The 15,111-nt window shown below is 45.7% G+C and overlaps 1 protein-coding gene across 2 annotated transcripts in view; it reads right to left on the bottom strand.

Annotated features, from left to right (window-relative positions):
• The window catches only part of hivep2a (HIVEP zinc finger 2a), a 72,192-nt gene that overhangs the window by 50,736 nt on the left and 6,345 nt on the right, over positions 1–15,111 (bottom strand). For both annotated transcript variants that reach the window (XM_036550107.1, XM_036550108.1), the window contains exon 2: positions 14,934–15,006. The gene's annotated coding sequence lies outside the window, so the exon portion shown is untranslated. The remainder of the gene's footprint in view (positions 1–14,933; positions 15,007–15,111) is intronic.

Here is a 15,111-nt window from a genome sequence, read left to right as displayed (position 1 = left end):
TGTAGTTGCCATGCCAAAGCCAGTATCATCTATGTAACGCCCCAAAATATTGTGAGTCTTTAACCAGGTTTCAGCATCACATGGGTCTTATGCCTTAATTGCAACATTTTGAAAATAGCCATGCCCTTAAAGGTGAAAACGTTTGTCTTTGTTCATTTATAATATGGATGCAAAAATACTAATAGTAATCAACTGGCGGCCCATGTCAGAAAAGGCCTCACACATTTATCATGAGCCTGACGATTTCCTAACAAAAAGTATTGCCTTTCAACGTCACAAGATGCGCACTATGGTGGTTATTACTCTCCCAAAAATATTTTGAAATATAGCGCTATATGTAAGACACCTATGGCCTCCAGAGGTATGCATGTAGGTCAGCTATTTACAAGGGATGCCCTTGATGTCACACAACATGGCATTAATATTTGAAGCGTTGACAGCAAGACACTGCACGCATCATGGGGACATAGGGAAATGCTTTAAAACAGGGAGTCGATATCCAGCAGTGCGGGTATCCGCAGAAGCTGAAGAGGGTAGATCGCATGTAACATTATGCTTCTATGGTGTTTCCCTGATGAACGCGTAGCTGCAACTAATAAACCGAATTTTACGGTAAACCGTTCAATGACACAGGAGAAATGCAGGCTAATGTAACCACAGCTTCACCAGAGCAGATAATACTGTCCCATCTGCTAGAAAAAAAGGGAACAAATAAAAGCCAGACAGAAACATTCACCTTTCATGTACAATCATGTGAGCTATTATTCTGGCCTTCCTCCCCGGTCAGTTCCACGCAATGAGCCACAATAAGGAGCAATGGTAACAGTAATTAGGAATGGCATTGCATTTATTAGGTACTTAGAATCTTATATTTTACAGCACTCAAATCTGTCACTGACAAATGTTCTGTACATTCACTGTGTTTATGAAATGAAACCTCAAAGAAAAACATGCCAAACATCCAGGCTGTGCATGCATTACAGAAGACTCACAGATTGATTTACAATGTATAAAAACATGTATTTTTTAACTCGTTAATGTTCACATACACAGATTGGTAGTGATTGAAAATTCATATTCTGGTACAATCTGAATTTGGCCTTACAGATACGCTGCATCTCCAAAGAATAACTTGCACATACCACTGTGGCTATCCATTCATATCACATCAAAGTAAAAATACCTTTCTATCCAAAGACAAACCACATGACCCTACAGAGATTAAAGTTACTGTCACTTCTTAAGTGTGTTTTTTTTGTTTGTTTGTTTTGTTTTATTTCAGGTACAGTAGGGCCACATCTTACATAAAAATGGGGGAAGGAGGGATATCTAATAACACCCCCCTACTTTCCTTTTGAAAGGAATGAGCAACCCCTCGAAAAGAGTGACACCAAGGAAGCGTGCAATTCACAGTATTGGCATAAAATATGCATATAATTATATAATGCTTATATAAGCCATCCGAAGCCAAAGACTCTGCCACGCTGTGTGCAACAGCTAATTAAGTGACGTGCGGGGAGGAAAAACAGAACAAGGGGAATTGCTAATTTTAGGTCCTTCCCAAGTCCATCCGACAAGCGGGAGGATGAGGAAGCAGCAGGAAGCGTCAGAGCAACAGCTGGGCTGGAGAAGCCAGCGGCCAGGGACGACTCTTCAACGCAAGCCTAGAGATGACATCATCCCAGGAAAGAGAGAAAAATGAACAAAGACCTGCCCCTCCAGACAGTGGGAGAGGGAGAGAGAGCGAGAGAGAGAGAGAAAGAGAGCGATGAGCATCAGCTATAACATCACAGCGTGCATCTACAAGGTCACATGTTTGTCACACACACCCGGCCCCACGCAGACTCTGCACATGAACAGTCTTACTCCTCTAATGGGTTACAATAAAGAACATGACAGGGAGGGTGAGCATTCCTGGAGTGGCACTTCACCTCAAAGGGTGCGAGAGGGGCAGGGATTAAAGTACTGCGTGTATCACGCTGGCTAGCTTATGCATACAAACTGGGATTTCTACAAACAGAGAAAATGGATTTACTGAGGTGATGCCGGTGTTCAACTGACACATTTATGTGGATTATCTGATCTGAAAGTACTATGTAAGCAGAAGAAGGTTTTAGCAGTGACTTGTGTCAGCAATCAGCATCGCTATCTCCAACTGGCAAACAAATATGTAGGCTAACAGTGTTCACAGCAAAGCATGGTTATTTAAGTCTGAACCAACAACACCTTCAAAGTGAAGGTGAAAAGTGAAAGTGTGTAATTATTTAAAGAAATAATGATTAGAACCAGACTAACCACACTACAGTAAAACATAGTGGCAGATTGTTGTGGAAACAGGAGAGAAACAAGTCAGATAAATGAGAATTTGACGTGGCACAGGAAGCCCAAGCAACAAGCTGTGAAGGTGGCTGAGTTTCTGTCCTAAGGCTCACTTTCAGGAGGTCACCTGAATAGCTCCATTTCCACATCACTTCTCACCTGGGAAACAGACACAAATACATGTGCACATATTAATTTTTTGCTTACAGAGGTCTTTACTAACTGCCCTGGCACGCAGATGCAGGAATGCATTCCATTGTGAAAAGCTCTCTGGCCAAAATCCCACAGACATTTTCTGCATAAATGACTGTATGTTGCTAAAAAAAAAGTTAGGCAAAAAAGAAGCATTCCTTTGCAGGATTACAGTCTTGTAGATCAGAATTTGCTGGTTCAATATTTATATATGCCACAAACTTGCCAGAGCAGCTTTCTAGACCTCTACTTATGGCAAAAAAATCTAAATTATAGCTTTCCATTTAGTGGTGTGTACAGGACACCTAAGCTATAAAAATGAAACTGGGGGGCCTCTGTTTTGACATAAATCATTTTCTTTTTCTTTTTTTGGGCCACACCACAACCTCTTAAAAATGTTTTCCTGCTGTTGAAGCTATGCTGAAAAAACAAGGGAACATTGAATGGATTCCTCCGGCAGAACAAGGAGCTGCTATTATTGGTCTGCTCTGGTGAGGTGGGAATAGGAGGCATGAAGACCTCTGGGTTCAGGAATCTGTCAAGCACACCACCTTTCCACCCCCTTCCCCTGTGTGCATGTAACAACCCCGCACCCCCCCCCCCCCCCCAAAACACAGCTCCTGGGGGCTTATGACTGACCCCAATTACAGCGCCCTGCCTGAAGACCGGAGGGATCCCAGAGCTCTGTGGCAGCTCGGAGGGATAACCGGCAGAGCTGTTACTGCCAGGCCGTGGTAATGCCACTTCTTCTCCCTGCAGGCACCACTCCTTATGGGCTTCACTCACTGGTGCGTTCCCTGCGACCGCCCACTGACGGGCCACCTCAGAGAGCAGGGGCGCAGACACGACCCCTGAGATTTCAATTTAAAGAGCACCTGGGGCTATTCTCCGAAATGATCGGTACTTTATCATTTAATAGGTGCGTGCGATTACGGCTCGAAATTAATTTTGAAGTTTCCGTGAAAAAAAGTCAATATGATCTTAGAAATGAACCCCAGGGACTGTTTCTGGCTCCAACACACATCCCTTAAATTTATAAACGCTCCTTGAACTAAACCCAACATTTTCCCTGGCTTTAATTCTATCACCATAAGAGCCCTGTAACCTGATGTATATGCTGTTTATATATGCGCATCCAGTGTAGTCCCAGCCGTCTTCACCATAAGAGGTCGTTAAATAACAGCTGGGCACATCGCATATGATTGCGATCACAGGTAGAGTGCTCAGATCAGAGGGGTTTGAAGTGAAGCACCAATGTCAGTTTTAGGGAGGCTGCCAAGACCACAGATGGGATGACAAAACTGACAGAAACTAGAAGAAAAACACTCCTACTTCCCCTCAGGTACACACCTGCCAAGCCGCAGGTCTTTAGGCTTGTTCGTCACCCTTATATCAAATTGTTCCCACACCACTGCCTGTTCCCGCCAGCCTTGGGTTTTTGATTGGGATTGCAGATGCACTGTTGTTTGGCATTGTAGTGATTAAATCCAACTCCCTGCTTTATTTAAATACCATGACAGCTTTGCATTGGATAAATTTTTTCAAACTTTTTTTTTTTTTTCCCCAAACATTTGTTTGTTTTCTCTCTCTAAACGGGTCCATGAGCAGTGGAGGTATGTCCTTCTGATGAATTTCTTCGGCGCATAAGGTTGACTCCGATGAGGAGACTCTACAGGCACCAAACAGATTGTGTGCACAGCCAGGATGCTAAATCAATGCAGTGTCTGCTGCTGGAAGCACCAGGGAGCTGACACTGTGCAGCTCACAGTTCCTCACCCCTCCAAAATAAGACGTGCCACATTACAGCGCGGCGCAGATGACAACACCTCTTCTGCTCTTCTCTGCATCACACCGCATGTGTAGAAGGAAAGGATTCATCACCTACATTACGACGCTGCAGAGGTAACTAATGTTCTGATGTTAGAGGAGAAAAAAAAAACAGTCAGAACCGCCTACCTGGCCCTCCCCTTTTGAGGCCGGCCCACGGACAAATTCACTGACCTCAACAATAAATATACTGCCGATTTATACTGCATATTTTAGCGCATTTGCTACAGAACACACTACTTGCAACATCTGGACCAGTTCTAATATTTGGCCCAATTACCCAGTGTCTGACAGCTAAACAACGCCCATGTTACAAATTATACTGTTACATGTCTGACAACAGCAGAACAGAGAATAGACTGAAAACAGGAAAGAGTTTTAATGACATCAAACCTGTCAGTGGTAAAAAGTAACAAGACAAATGAAGCCTTCTAAAAAACACAAAGAAAACCCTCCCTACAACAGAACCATTAATCATAATTTCTTATTTATGTTTAGAAAGATATCAAATGTCAGCTTAATATAGTTTTGTGTGAGTGTGGTTTTTGGGCTGTCAGTGAAATAGGATCTCACTTTGTAATATATAATGTCACATACAGTATGTCTGACAAGCAGGATCGGTAATACTGAGGGTGGCAACAACCTGCCATTGTTTTTTTTTTTTAAACTATGATAAACCAGGGAACACAACCAAGAGGGTTTTTAATAAATACATCACTTTTTTGTCTTTGAACATGCACACTAAAATGCTCGTTGCTCACCAGGGCGCTCATAACAAATCAAATTTTGACAAACACAGAGAAGGATCATGCGTTTCTTCTGCAAACATTATCTTTTTGACACTGTGAACGTTGACGTGAGGGAAACAGTCAATATGTAAAGGGAGACAGCTCCTGCTTTGAAGCAGGGGTTCAGATGGAGGGTTCAGTTGTGTTTCTCCGAACCCACGACATGCTTTATAGCTCAGATGGGCGGGAATCTCTGAAAGATGTGATCAAGGCTTTCACTGAAATTCAAGTCTCTCACAGATGAGCTGCACCCTTTCAGGGTAGTAGAATGCATACATATACTAAACACTTTATCTTAATCTCTACCCAAATTAGCTATCTGAATATCACGCAGACAAAGGTGGTAATAATTTAGTATGATGCCAGTTTGGTGTTTATTTTTATTCCTTTTTACTATATAGACTAAATGAAAATGTTTTTTCCTTCCTTTTTGGCCTTTTTTTGACACTTCAGCACTAATTTGTCAAAGCATTTTTAAAATAATTTTCTCTAATATCAGACAAGCTCTGAGCTAGTGGATTTTTTTACCTCATTAATCCCTGCTGTCAGTGAAATGAGGGGCTAATCCAAAATTTTACTAGAAAGCTCAATCCCTGGCAACTCTCATTGTAAATATGTCAATATCTGCTGTGTAGCACTCAACTGGATGGGGCATTAGAGCTATTTGCACAACAGTTCCAGCGACTTTGGGAGAGCAGGTGAGTAATTCTGAGACCTAATTCCCCTGATGTTGCGGCAGTATTTTCTTGGGTTTAAATGAGTTTAAACTAAATTAGTGGAAAAATCTGTTCTTTACATTTAGCATAAGTATTTCCACAATTTAACCTCATGATGACACACTGTGAGTGAAGGAATTAGCCTAGTTGCTGTTACATTATAATTGTGTAGCAGAGAGTATAACCCAAAGCAACTTGCATACCTGACAATTTCTATTTTTACATGTCATCAATTTAAATAGCTGGATATTCACTGAAGTAATTCAGATTAATTACCTTGCCCAAGGATATGATAACAGCCCACCTAAGAATTGAGCCAGCAGCCACTGGACTGCGGGCCCTGCTCTTCACTACAACACCACACTGCATGTGATGACAATCCAATCAAGCAAAACTGTGAATTATTCCAGATATCATTCCATGGTGTTATCAGTTCAGTTAAAACCTGAATTTGATTCTAAAAGTTCACTCTTCACCTCAATGTCATCAAAAATACCAAGGGTCCCACAGGTGCAAGTGCTTTATTTTATTTATATAACATTCATTTAACCATGGAAGTCATTTTCTCACTTACACTACCAACCTAGGGAAACAAGGTATGGACAGATTGCAAGGGATTGCATAGGCAATCAGCTATAGCAAGGATGATTATGGAGCCAGATGTCAAGAGCCAGTTTGAAGATTTGGCCAGGACACCAGGGTTAACCTGCCAGTTAAGTGCCATGGAATCTTATGATTGACATCAGGATGACAGCAAGAAGGTGTCTCACTTTAATGTCTCCATCTAAGGGTGGAAAGGGACTTCAGGTGTGCCTTGTATGAATCCTCACCTGTAATGGCCTCTCCTGAGTTCCTCAATTCCCAGCATGCACTTTGCAGGACCCAATGCAAGATCTCAGTCTACTGCCAAAACTTTAAATTACATAACTTATTTACTCAGGGTGTAAACAGGACCTAGACATAGCTTCAGTGGACAGTTCACACAAAATCATATAAATGCAGCAATCCACTAAAAACCCTGAAGGCGTATAGAAAATTCACAAGTGATTATTTCTTTTTTTATTCTCTAGAGGGAGGTAACCATTATCGGGATAGGATACATACTCATAAACATTGGGATTTAAATGCATGTAATGTAATGAGGCTCAGGAAACCTTTTAGAATGTGTTGTCTAACCTTGCTCCAGAAACAACACTAAATGCACTGACCCATGGTCATTCGATCTAATTAAACCTACTAATTGATCCAATTACATAATTAAAGGACTGGATTAAACAAAAACACTGCAACACTCCATGGCCTGGGCTACAAATCCCTGATGTAGGGATTCAGTACAGTAAAGTGCTAACAGATAAGATGGGTATTCACAAAAACTTGACTCGGCTCTGCTCTACCAGACATCAAAGAGGAATGGTAAGAGTTCCTGTTTTGGGAATTCATCTAATAGGCTCCTCTGTACATTTGGCAGCCCTTCAGTAAATGGAAAACATCAGTAATATTGGGGAACACTTTACTTTGCAGTGGTCTTAGCTAGCTATATAGGTAATCATACACTGTATGTTAGTACTATCTCTGTGTTATGTACACCCTGTCACTCTTTATTTTCTGTATGGCACACACTAAGAACATAATGTCAACAGGCACATGAATTCTGTATAACGTACACAAACAAGGAATAACACCACTGTATAATATAGAAACACAAGATATTACATTAACTGAGGGTTAACTCTGATGGTTTTCAACAGTCTTCACAGTGTAACAAGGTGCACTTGCAAGTAGAAATCTTGCAGGTCTTCCAGAAAAGTCTTTTTCTGGAATTTTCTGTTCCACATACAAATCACTCCCATAGCCATCTAAAGCAAGATCCCGCTCCAGTTGCCGATATAATACATTCATCACAGAAGCCACAGGCACTGAGAGCCCACTCCTCGGGAACAGATGGCAAGCAATACAGTCACCATCATGGTTTGGGCGGAGGGCTCCAAATACAGTAAGCTGTTCTCAAGCAGCATTCATTCGCACATCCTTCCCTAGATCCGTCGAAGTGTGTCATTCCTAAATACGACACTCGGCCCAAACCCACCTCATAGAAATCTCACACCGCCTAATGTTCTGAGCTACGGTTGTTTTCAAAGCCTTCACGTAGGGAAAGTAATTGCACTCTCCGAAAATAAACCACGCTAAACGCCGCTGCATGGGGCAGTTAAGGAGCTAGCCTCACAATCAAAAGGTTTTCAGGGTTGATTCTATGAGGGTCGCTGCTGTTTTACCATTGAGCAAGGTACTTAACCTGCGCTGCTTCAGTACAAATGGACAGCATGAAATAATGGATGTCACTGGCAATAAAAGCATCTGCTAAGCACAGAATATTTTTTGAAATCTCATCAACATTTCCAAAAATCACATTCAGATGGTCCAATTAAAAAAAAAAAAATCATAGCAGGCCCACGCATTTTAAATGATAGGCTTTTCTTTTCTGCGTTATTGAATAATTCACTACAACTACCTTAATATCCATCCGCTCATTGGCCCATTTTCTACAAAAAAATCATAACAACATAAACTTTGAGTTTTTATGAATGGCACCCTCATCTCAGAGGCCAGCTCAATTTAATTTAATGTGACATGCCACCACCTTAAACCGGGGGCAGGGTGGTGTCATCGTTAGATCTTTTGAGTCAATCAAGGAGCACTGACTGACATTAGCATTTTATATCTTCTCCCCCACCCCGATGAATGCAACATGATCCGAACTGAATTACAGTCTTTGAGAAATAGCACGGAGCCGCTAATGCGAGAGTGCCCAGATTAATGGCCTGGGCGGCCGTGCCAATATCCCAATGTCACAGTCCTCCGATCCATCTCCTGCACATTCATTACTACCCAGCAGGCGTTTCTGCGCGCGACCCCCTGTGACACCCAGGGTCAGCCTGGCAGATATTGGATGTGGAAAAAGCGCAATCATCTTTTCTGAAGATCCGGATCACCTTCGAGTACGTCGGATGACGGCGCTGCGGTGACATTCCGAGAGGGAGGCAGAGGTTGAGTTTAGCTGGGGGCAGGTGTGACGTTCCTGCACAGCGCTAAGGGTCTTTTAAAGGCATTTCAAGGCACTTGCATTAGGTATTCTTCTCTGCGAGTCCCCTGTATAGCAGACAGACACCCCCTCCCTTCTTCTCTCCCTCTCTCCCTCTCTCTTCCTCCCAGCCCCAAGCCCTGCCATCTCTCTGCCACCTCTCAGCACCCTTTCCATTCCCTCCCTCCCTCCCTCCCTCTTCCGTCGGCGCCCCCGCTCCTCGGTTCCCAGACTTCCGTCAGCGCGCACCGAGTGACACTCCTGCCATTCGCTCTTTTCAGCGTGTGGGCGTGCTGAAGAACGCTTTAGTCACCGCGCGGCACAGCTGCGCGCTGCGGCTAACCAACTGGTGCATTAGCGAGCTCGCCACCTGTTCCGCCATGGTAGTCAAGGAGAGAGAGAGAGAGAAGCTGCCCGCCTCCCTCCTCTCTTCCTCCTCCTCCGCGATGAGGCTGGAACGGGGAGGGGGCGCGGCACTGACCCGCCGTCCCGCGTGCCAGTTTGCCAGGGTACATCACTGACAATGATAGGCGAGCGCGCTTCAACACAGCGCTGCACTGTCCAACTGCACTCTTCGCGGCCACACTCTGGCGGACGGATGGGTTTTTGGACAGGGACCAGGATGATCTTAAGCCAGTGCGGGGATAAAGCTCAACGTTACATGGCTAAACAGGTGCAAGATGAGGATCCCTTTGTCTCTTACGCACACGGCAGTGCTCCAGCACTGTGGCTTAAGGGTGTGACTAAGAGTACAAAAGTAGCACTGCATAATGAAGCATACACTACTCCGAATCTGCCTGCTGCTCTTTTCAGAGCCATTTCACATGCCATCTGATCAGTTTTAGGTAAGCATGCAACACTTCCACCTTGAGGACTCCGACAGCCCTTTTCATGGAGTTTCAGTGTATCATTTTCTCCTAAAATTGTTGCACATCACTACTCTGTATCCTAAAACAGTGTGTGAACACAGCTATCCGTTTCACACAATTCCACCAGGTACATGTTCGTAGAGCTGGCCCTGCGGAAAAGGCCGAAAGAAGGTGAGCGTGCCTCAGGTTGGTGAGACATTGAGTTCGTTTCTGCTGCGGTGTCAGAGGAAGGGCACCAGTCACTCACAGCGAGCTTTACTGAACGCCCTCCGGCTCAGTGCGTGGGAGGAGGGGGGAGGCATGGGCGCCTCTGTGCAGTCACTTTGGGACTCTTTACACTGCCTTGTTCGGCAGCTCTGAGCGATCGTCCGCTGCCATCCTGAAACAGGAAGTGCGTACGAGCGACGGGGGCGAGTTCGCGACAGCATCATTTGCATCGGCGCTGAAGAGGAAATGAAACCACGCTCAATTATTCTGTAAGTGGCGAGCGAGGCAGTTCCCGGTCCGAACGCTATTTTCCATGTGCTTTGACTACGGACACACTCCTCTGCGGGAACTCGGGGCAACTACAGGAAATGAGGATGAACAATTCTGCGTGTGTCTTCGTACCCATTCATGCTATTCAAATGGCCTGTTATTTCAAAGCCACCAAAGGGAGAAACTGGCAGGGAGAAAGAGAGAGAGAGATAGAGTCATCCATGGTGGTGCAGTCACCCCTGCTGTGCGCTCCTCATGTTCAGAGATGGGCTCTCACTCACTCCGCTGAATTATCGGCCCACAACGTGTCGCTTATTCCCTGTGGAAGGTGTGGGTGGTCAAACAGACAGGGGCAGATACATGATGTTACCACCGAGAGTGGTGCGCGTGTGCATGTTTCTCTATGGATCGGACGAGGCGCTTGCACAAAAAAATGCTGCAGCCATTGTCTGAGCAAGGAAAGATGAAACCGTTGTCGATGCGGAGTTTGGCAGGCTGCACCCGAGCTCGCCCGTTAATACATTAACACATCTTTTGCTTGCTCTACATATCTGACGACTGTGTCTGTTGCCTACATTTAACCTACGCCAGGGGAAGGTAATTAGAAGACGTGCATGCCATCCACTTGTGTCAGCAACTGATCTGTCTGGACAATGGACCTGCTGCAGTATAAATACTTAATGCATTCAATCGATAGAAATGAGTCACTGTGCAAGCCGGAGAAACAGCAACGTTACCTTTCCAGTTGACTGGCACTCCTGTTGCGACCATGAGCACACCTGCACAAGCAATCCCCATACTGCTCTTCACCGCCATCTTTATACTTATGAATCATTTTAACTAACTGAAGTAAAACAACTCTCCATTCCCCAGAAAGAGCGTTTTTGTTTCCTAGCATCAGTTCGCTCAGTCCATCCTGTTCATACTGTTACACTCTCAATCTGATTCCTTCAAGGACAAAGCACAGTTCTAAGGGTTCCCATAGTAACAGAATGTGTATTTCTACTTTGGGGGGGGGGGGGTTGTGCATTGTCTAAGCCCAGCGCTCATACAAAAAGCAGAGCACTAATTCCTGCCTTTAACGAGACTTAGAATCCCTGCTAAGGTTCACTGCCATTTTAAGGGGCGCTTAAGAATACACATGTGTGTTTTCACTTGAGCCGTTCCTCCAAATACACATTCATTTTGGTTGGTAAAAGTGCAAATTTTTTTTTTGTTTGTTATGTTTCAGGAATTGTGGTGAGTTCGACAGCGCCTGACTCCTATCCCCCCCAGATCTGAGAACCATTGGCGCCCCGCTCCCCGTTTTGCCGTGTTGTTTTGCACTCTCACAGCAGCCAGTTGAGTCCCTGTTGGGTACTTTGTCTGGTCATCTCAGTCCTGTGGTATGCATCCCTCCTGCTGTTTCTCATCATCACAGTGTGGTCAGCGAGGACACTGCGGTTCGCCAGCATTCTGATTGAAGCACTCGTTGAAATCACACTCATTTAAGCCAGAGAACATGAGTTACACAATCTGCCTTTTACAAAAAAAAAAATAAATAAAAACTATAAAGAAATCCATTCCCTTGAAAGGCTGAGCGCACACACACACACACACACACACACACAGCATTAGATTTTGGAAAGGGAGCACAGTACCTGCTGTGCGTGCTTTGGGCAGAGAGACGTTTTTCCTTTAACAACCGAATCCGCCTCCAGAGGTTTAGCTGGAGAAGTGGGTACTAGATACACAGCATCCATGTTCTGACTATATATAGCCGCGCTCGGCGCTTTTGTGTGGTCTGCCTGCAGAGGGCTGCGCGCCTGCTCCAGGTGCGGCCAAGGCTGGGCGCCTTCCTCCCAGAGAGGATCGAACTCTCCTGTCAGCGGAGGTGGCAGCTCTGACCTTTAGCGAAGCTTCGGCGGGCGGGTGCACTCCGTCGGCCCTGCGGAGCATCTCCGCTTAAAGAACGCCGGTTTAGCGCACCATTCGCCCGGGTGACCGTGTGCTGACCCCGGCAGCCTCTGCTGTCTCTCGAGCTGGCGCACGCCTCTGACGGGCGGCGGATTGGCGCCGGCGGGGACCGCGCTCGCGCTGAGGTCGCGGCTGCTCCTCCGGGGTAGGCTCTTCAGCAGATGGCTCTCCCAGCTTGACGGCGAGCGCGTCTCCGTTATGCGCCTGTGATGTGGCATAGCGTGACTCAGGCCGCCTATAGCCTCCCTGCCACCGCGGCTGCAAAGGAGAGGCCCAGGAGCGGTCTGCAGAGGCGAGATGGTGCGAACGGCCATTATGAGCTGCATAATGCTGAAGCTGCAGACGAGCCGCAAACACCACCGGGACGACATTTCTACAGCAGCCTCCATCGCAGTGGAGCATCTGTCAATCTCTCCTGACTACAGGATGTCCTGTTCTCTTCAGTAGACCCTCAAATTCCTACAGCAACACTTAAGCAACATTCAATGTCCAGGAGGCATGTTTTATATTTACTGAAGCAATTCAGGTTAAGTAACTTGTTCAAGACAACAAGAGTAGTGCCCAGCCTGGGAATATAACCACCAGCCTATGGCTTACAAGATCTGTGCCTACGCACCACACCTCATACCCGCGCATGAATTTAGGAGCACGAGCCTGGAGTTGCCCTTCTACCCAGCATCATCCTAATCAGTCTGAAAAACAGGCTGGGACAACCCTGGGTGGTCTCCCGTTGCCCTGCCCAGACATGATATATCAAACTTAATGCCCTGTCTGCACTGATGAGCCTGTGGAAACTATTTTCCACAGACATGACTGCAATGTAGAAGGCCCACAGGCAACATGGGCTTGACATACGTCCTTGATCCCCGTTGGGCTCTATCCATAGCACCTCTTAGCGCCGTCAGATTGTGACCTACAAAAGAGTCCCCTGTGCCCCCCGGCGTCTGGCGCCTGAACCTCCACCAGCCCCAGTGTCGACAAGCTCTGCCACATGTGCCCCCAGAAGGCTTTTACTCGCTCCGTCGCTGCCATTCCGGCTCTCTGCCTCACAGTTCCACAGGAAGCTGCCTCTACCTCCAGAGAGCCAAGGAAACAATAACCAGAATGTCACTGCCTTCCTCCACTGCCCCGTGATAAAAGAAGTAAAACTCTGCCACAAATAATTAGATCCTCATGATATTTTTCCCGATTTAAGAAACTGGACGTTGATATATTTTACCAATAAAAATTCTTGATAACAGCCCAGTGTATGTGGCAAAGCTGCCCTAAACATAATGGTATTAAATTCAGCACTAGCTGACAGGAGTATTCATTGTTCATTTTCCCCACTGAAAAAAAAAACATCTACACATCTAAAATTGCACTGGCAGGGAACTCTGTGATATGGCTTTCCACTTTCCGCCATGAAAAGACAGCCCCTGACTCACCGTACCGCGACTAAACTCCCCGTAACGCTCTCCTGTGTATTACAAGGCTCTCTGAATTGATATGTCGCGCATCAGGCAAGCGTCACTCAGACAGAGCAGCGGCTTTCTGAAGTACGCTTCCCCCCCTCCCCGCTCCTGTCAGGGCAGCTTGTTCCTCCACCTTGTGCAACCCATGACATTTCCAGCCCTCTGTGCTCGGCCGCCCAGATGCCCACCCACCCACACCGCACAGCCAGGCCAATGCCACAGATGCCCCCGTTCTCACCAGAACAGCACCTCGCCCCTGAAGGGTCAGGCCTCTCTCTCTCTCTCTCTCTCTCTCTCTCTCTCTCTCTCTCTCTCTCTCTCTCTCTTCCTCTCTCTCTTCCTCTCTCTCTTCCTCTCTCTCTTCCTCTCTCTCTTCCTCTCTCTCTTCCTCTCTACCATTTCGTCCGTGCCACCACAGTGGGGGGAGGGGAGGGAGGACCAACAAGGAGCAGTCTGGCTTTGAAGGCCTGATCGTTATCAGTGTTTTACATTCTATTTCAATATGTGTCTATACTCAGAATGTTTTCACACGGCTTAGTCAGAAGCCAGTCTGCCTCTTCCTCCCCAATGTTTTGCAAGTCACAAAGGGCACTGAGAACAGACAACACAGATTCTACTGTCCCTCACCCAGCTATTCCACAGAACACATAATCAACACAGCCCAACAGCGAAACACACCATAACCTTCTACCCTGTTGCACTATTACAGTGTATAAACCACAAAAAGAGACCTGCCTAGTGTTAGCTTACTAATATTATACCCATATTTCCACCATGAATATTACTTTATGTATGGAGTGGATCAAATGAAAAAAAAAATTGAAATGTACAGAGGCGCACAGAGAAAGACCTTAAAGTTAGACAAAGACACTTTCTTTAGGATGAAGTGATTGGCCAGGGCTAGCGTTTAGTCAACCGGTTGCCATGGTATTTAGCACTGACAAAAAAAAATTATGTAAAATCACTTCATTAGGGCTTGTTCAACCCTATTCATCACCCACAGAAAAAGACACTGCAGTTTGACAAAGCACTACAAGCCTCTCAAAAAAATCTTTTTTTTCTGATAAACTTCCTAAGGTTTAATTCATTTGAGAAGAATCTCATTTTCAGCATTTGAGCTCTGAGCAAATTCACATTTCCTCTTTCCAAATGGGAGCGCACATATTGTACTGCTGGGTGAACCTGCTTGTAAACGGCTCCGTGAAAGTTGACAGATTTCTTTACAGAAAGATATAAATGAATATCCAGGGACATACCTCGTGTTTGCCTCTGGTGTGTCTTCTCCCCACAGTCCAAAACTAACCTCAGCACAAATCAACCTCACACTCCCTGCGTTGGAAAGACAGAAGAAGAAAGGTCAATCAGCAACATCCACACACAAGGCAGAATCCCCACACACACATACACACACACGCATGCACCCGCACTGGTCTC

Source organism: Megalops cyprinoides, chromosome 17, assembly GCF_013368585.1.
Source record: "Megalops cyprinoides isolate fMegCyp1 chromosome 17, fMegCyp1.pri, whole genome shotgun sequence".
NCBI lineage: Eukaryota > Metazoa > Chordata > Actinopteri > Elopiformes > Megalopidae > Megalops > Megalops cyprinoides.
The sequence above is the reverse complement of the archived record's forward strand: the minus strand, read 5'-3'. Positions and strand labels throughout refer to the sequence as shown.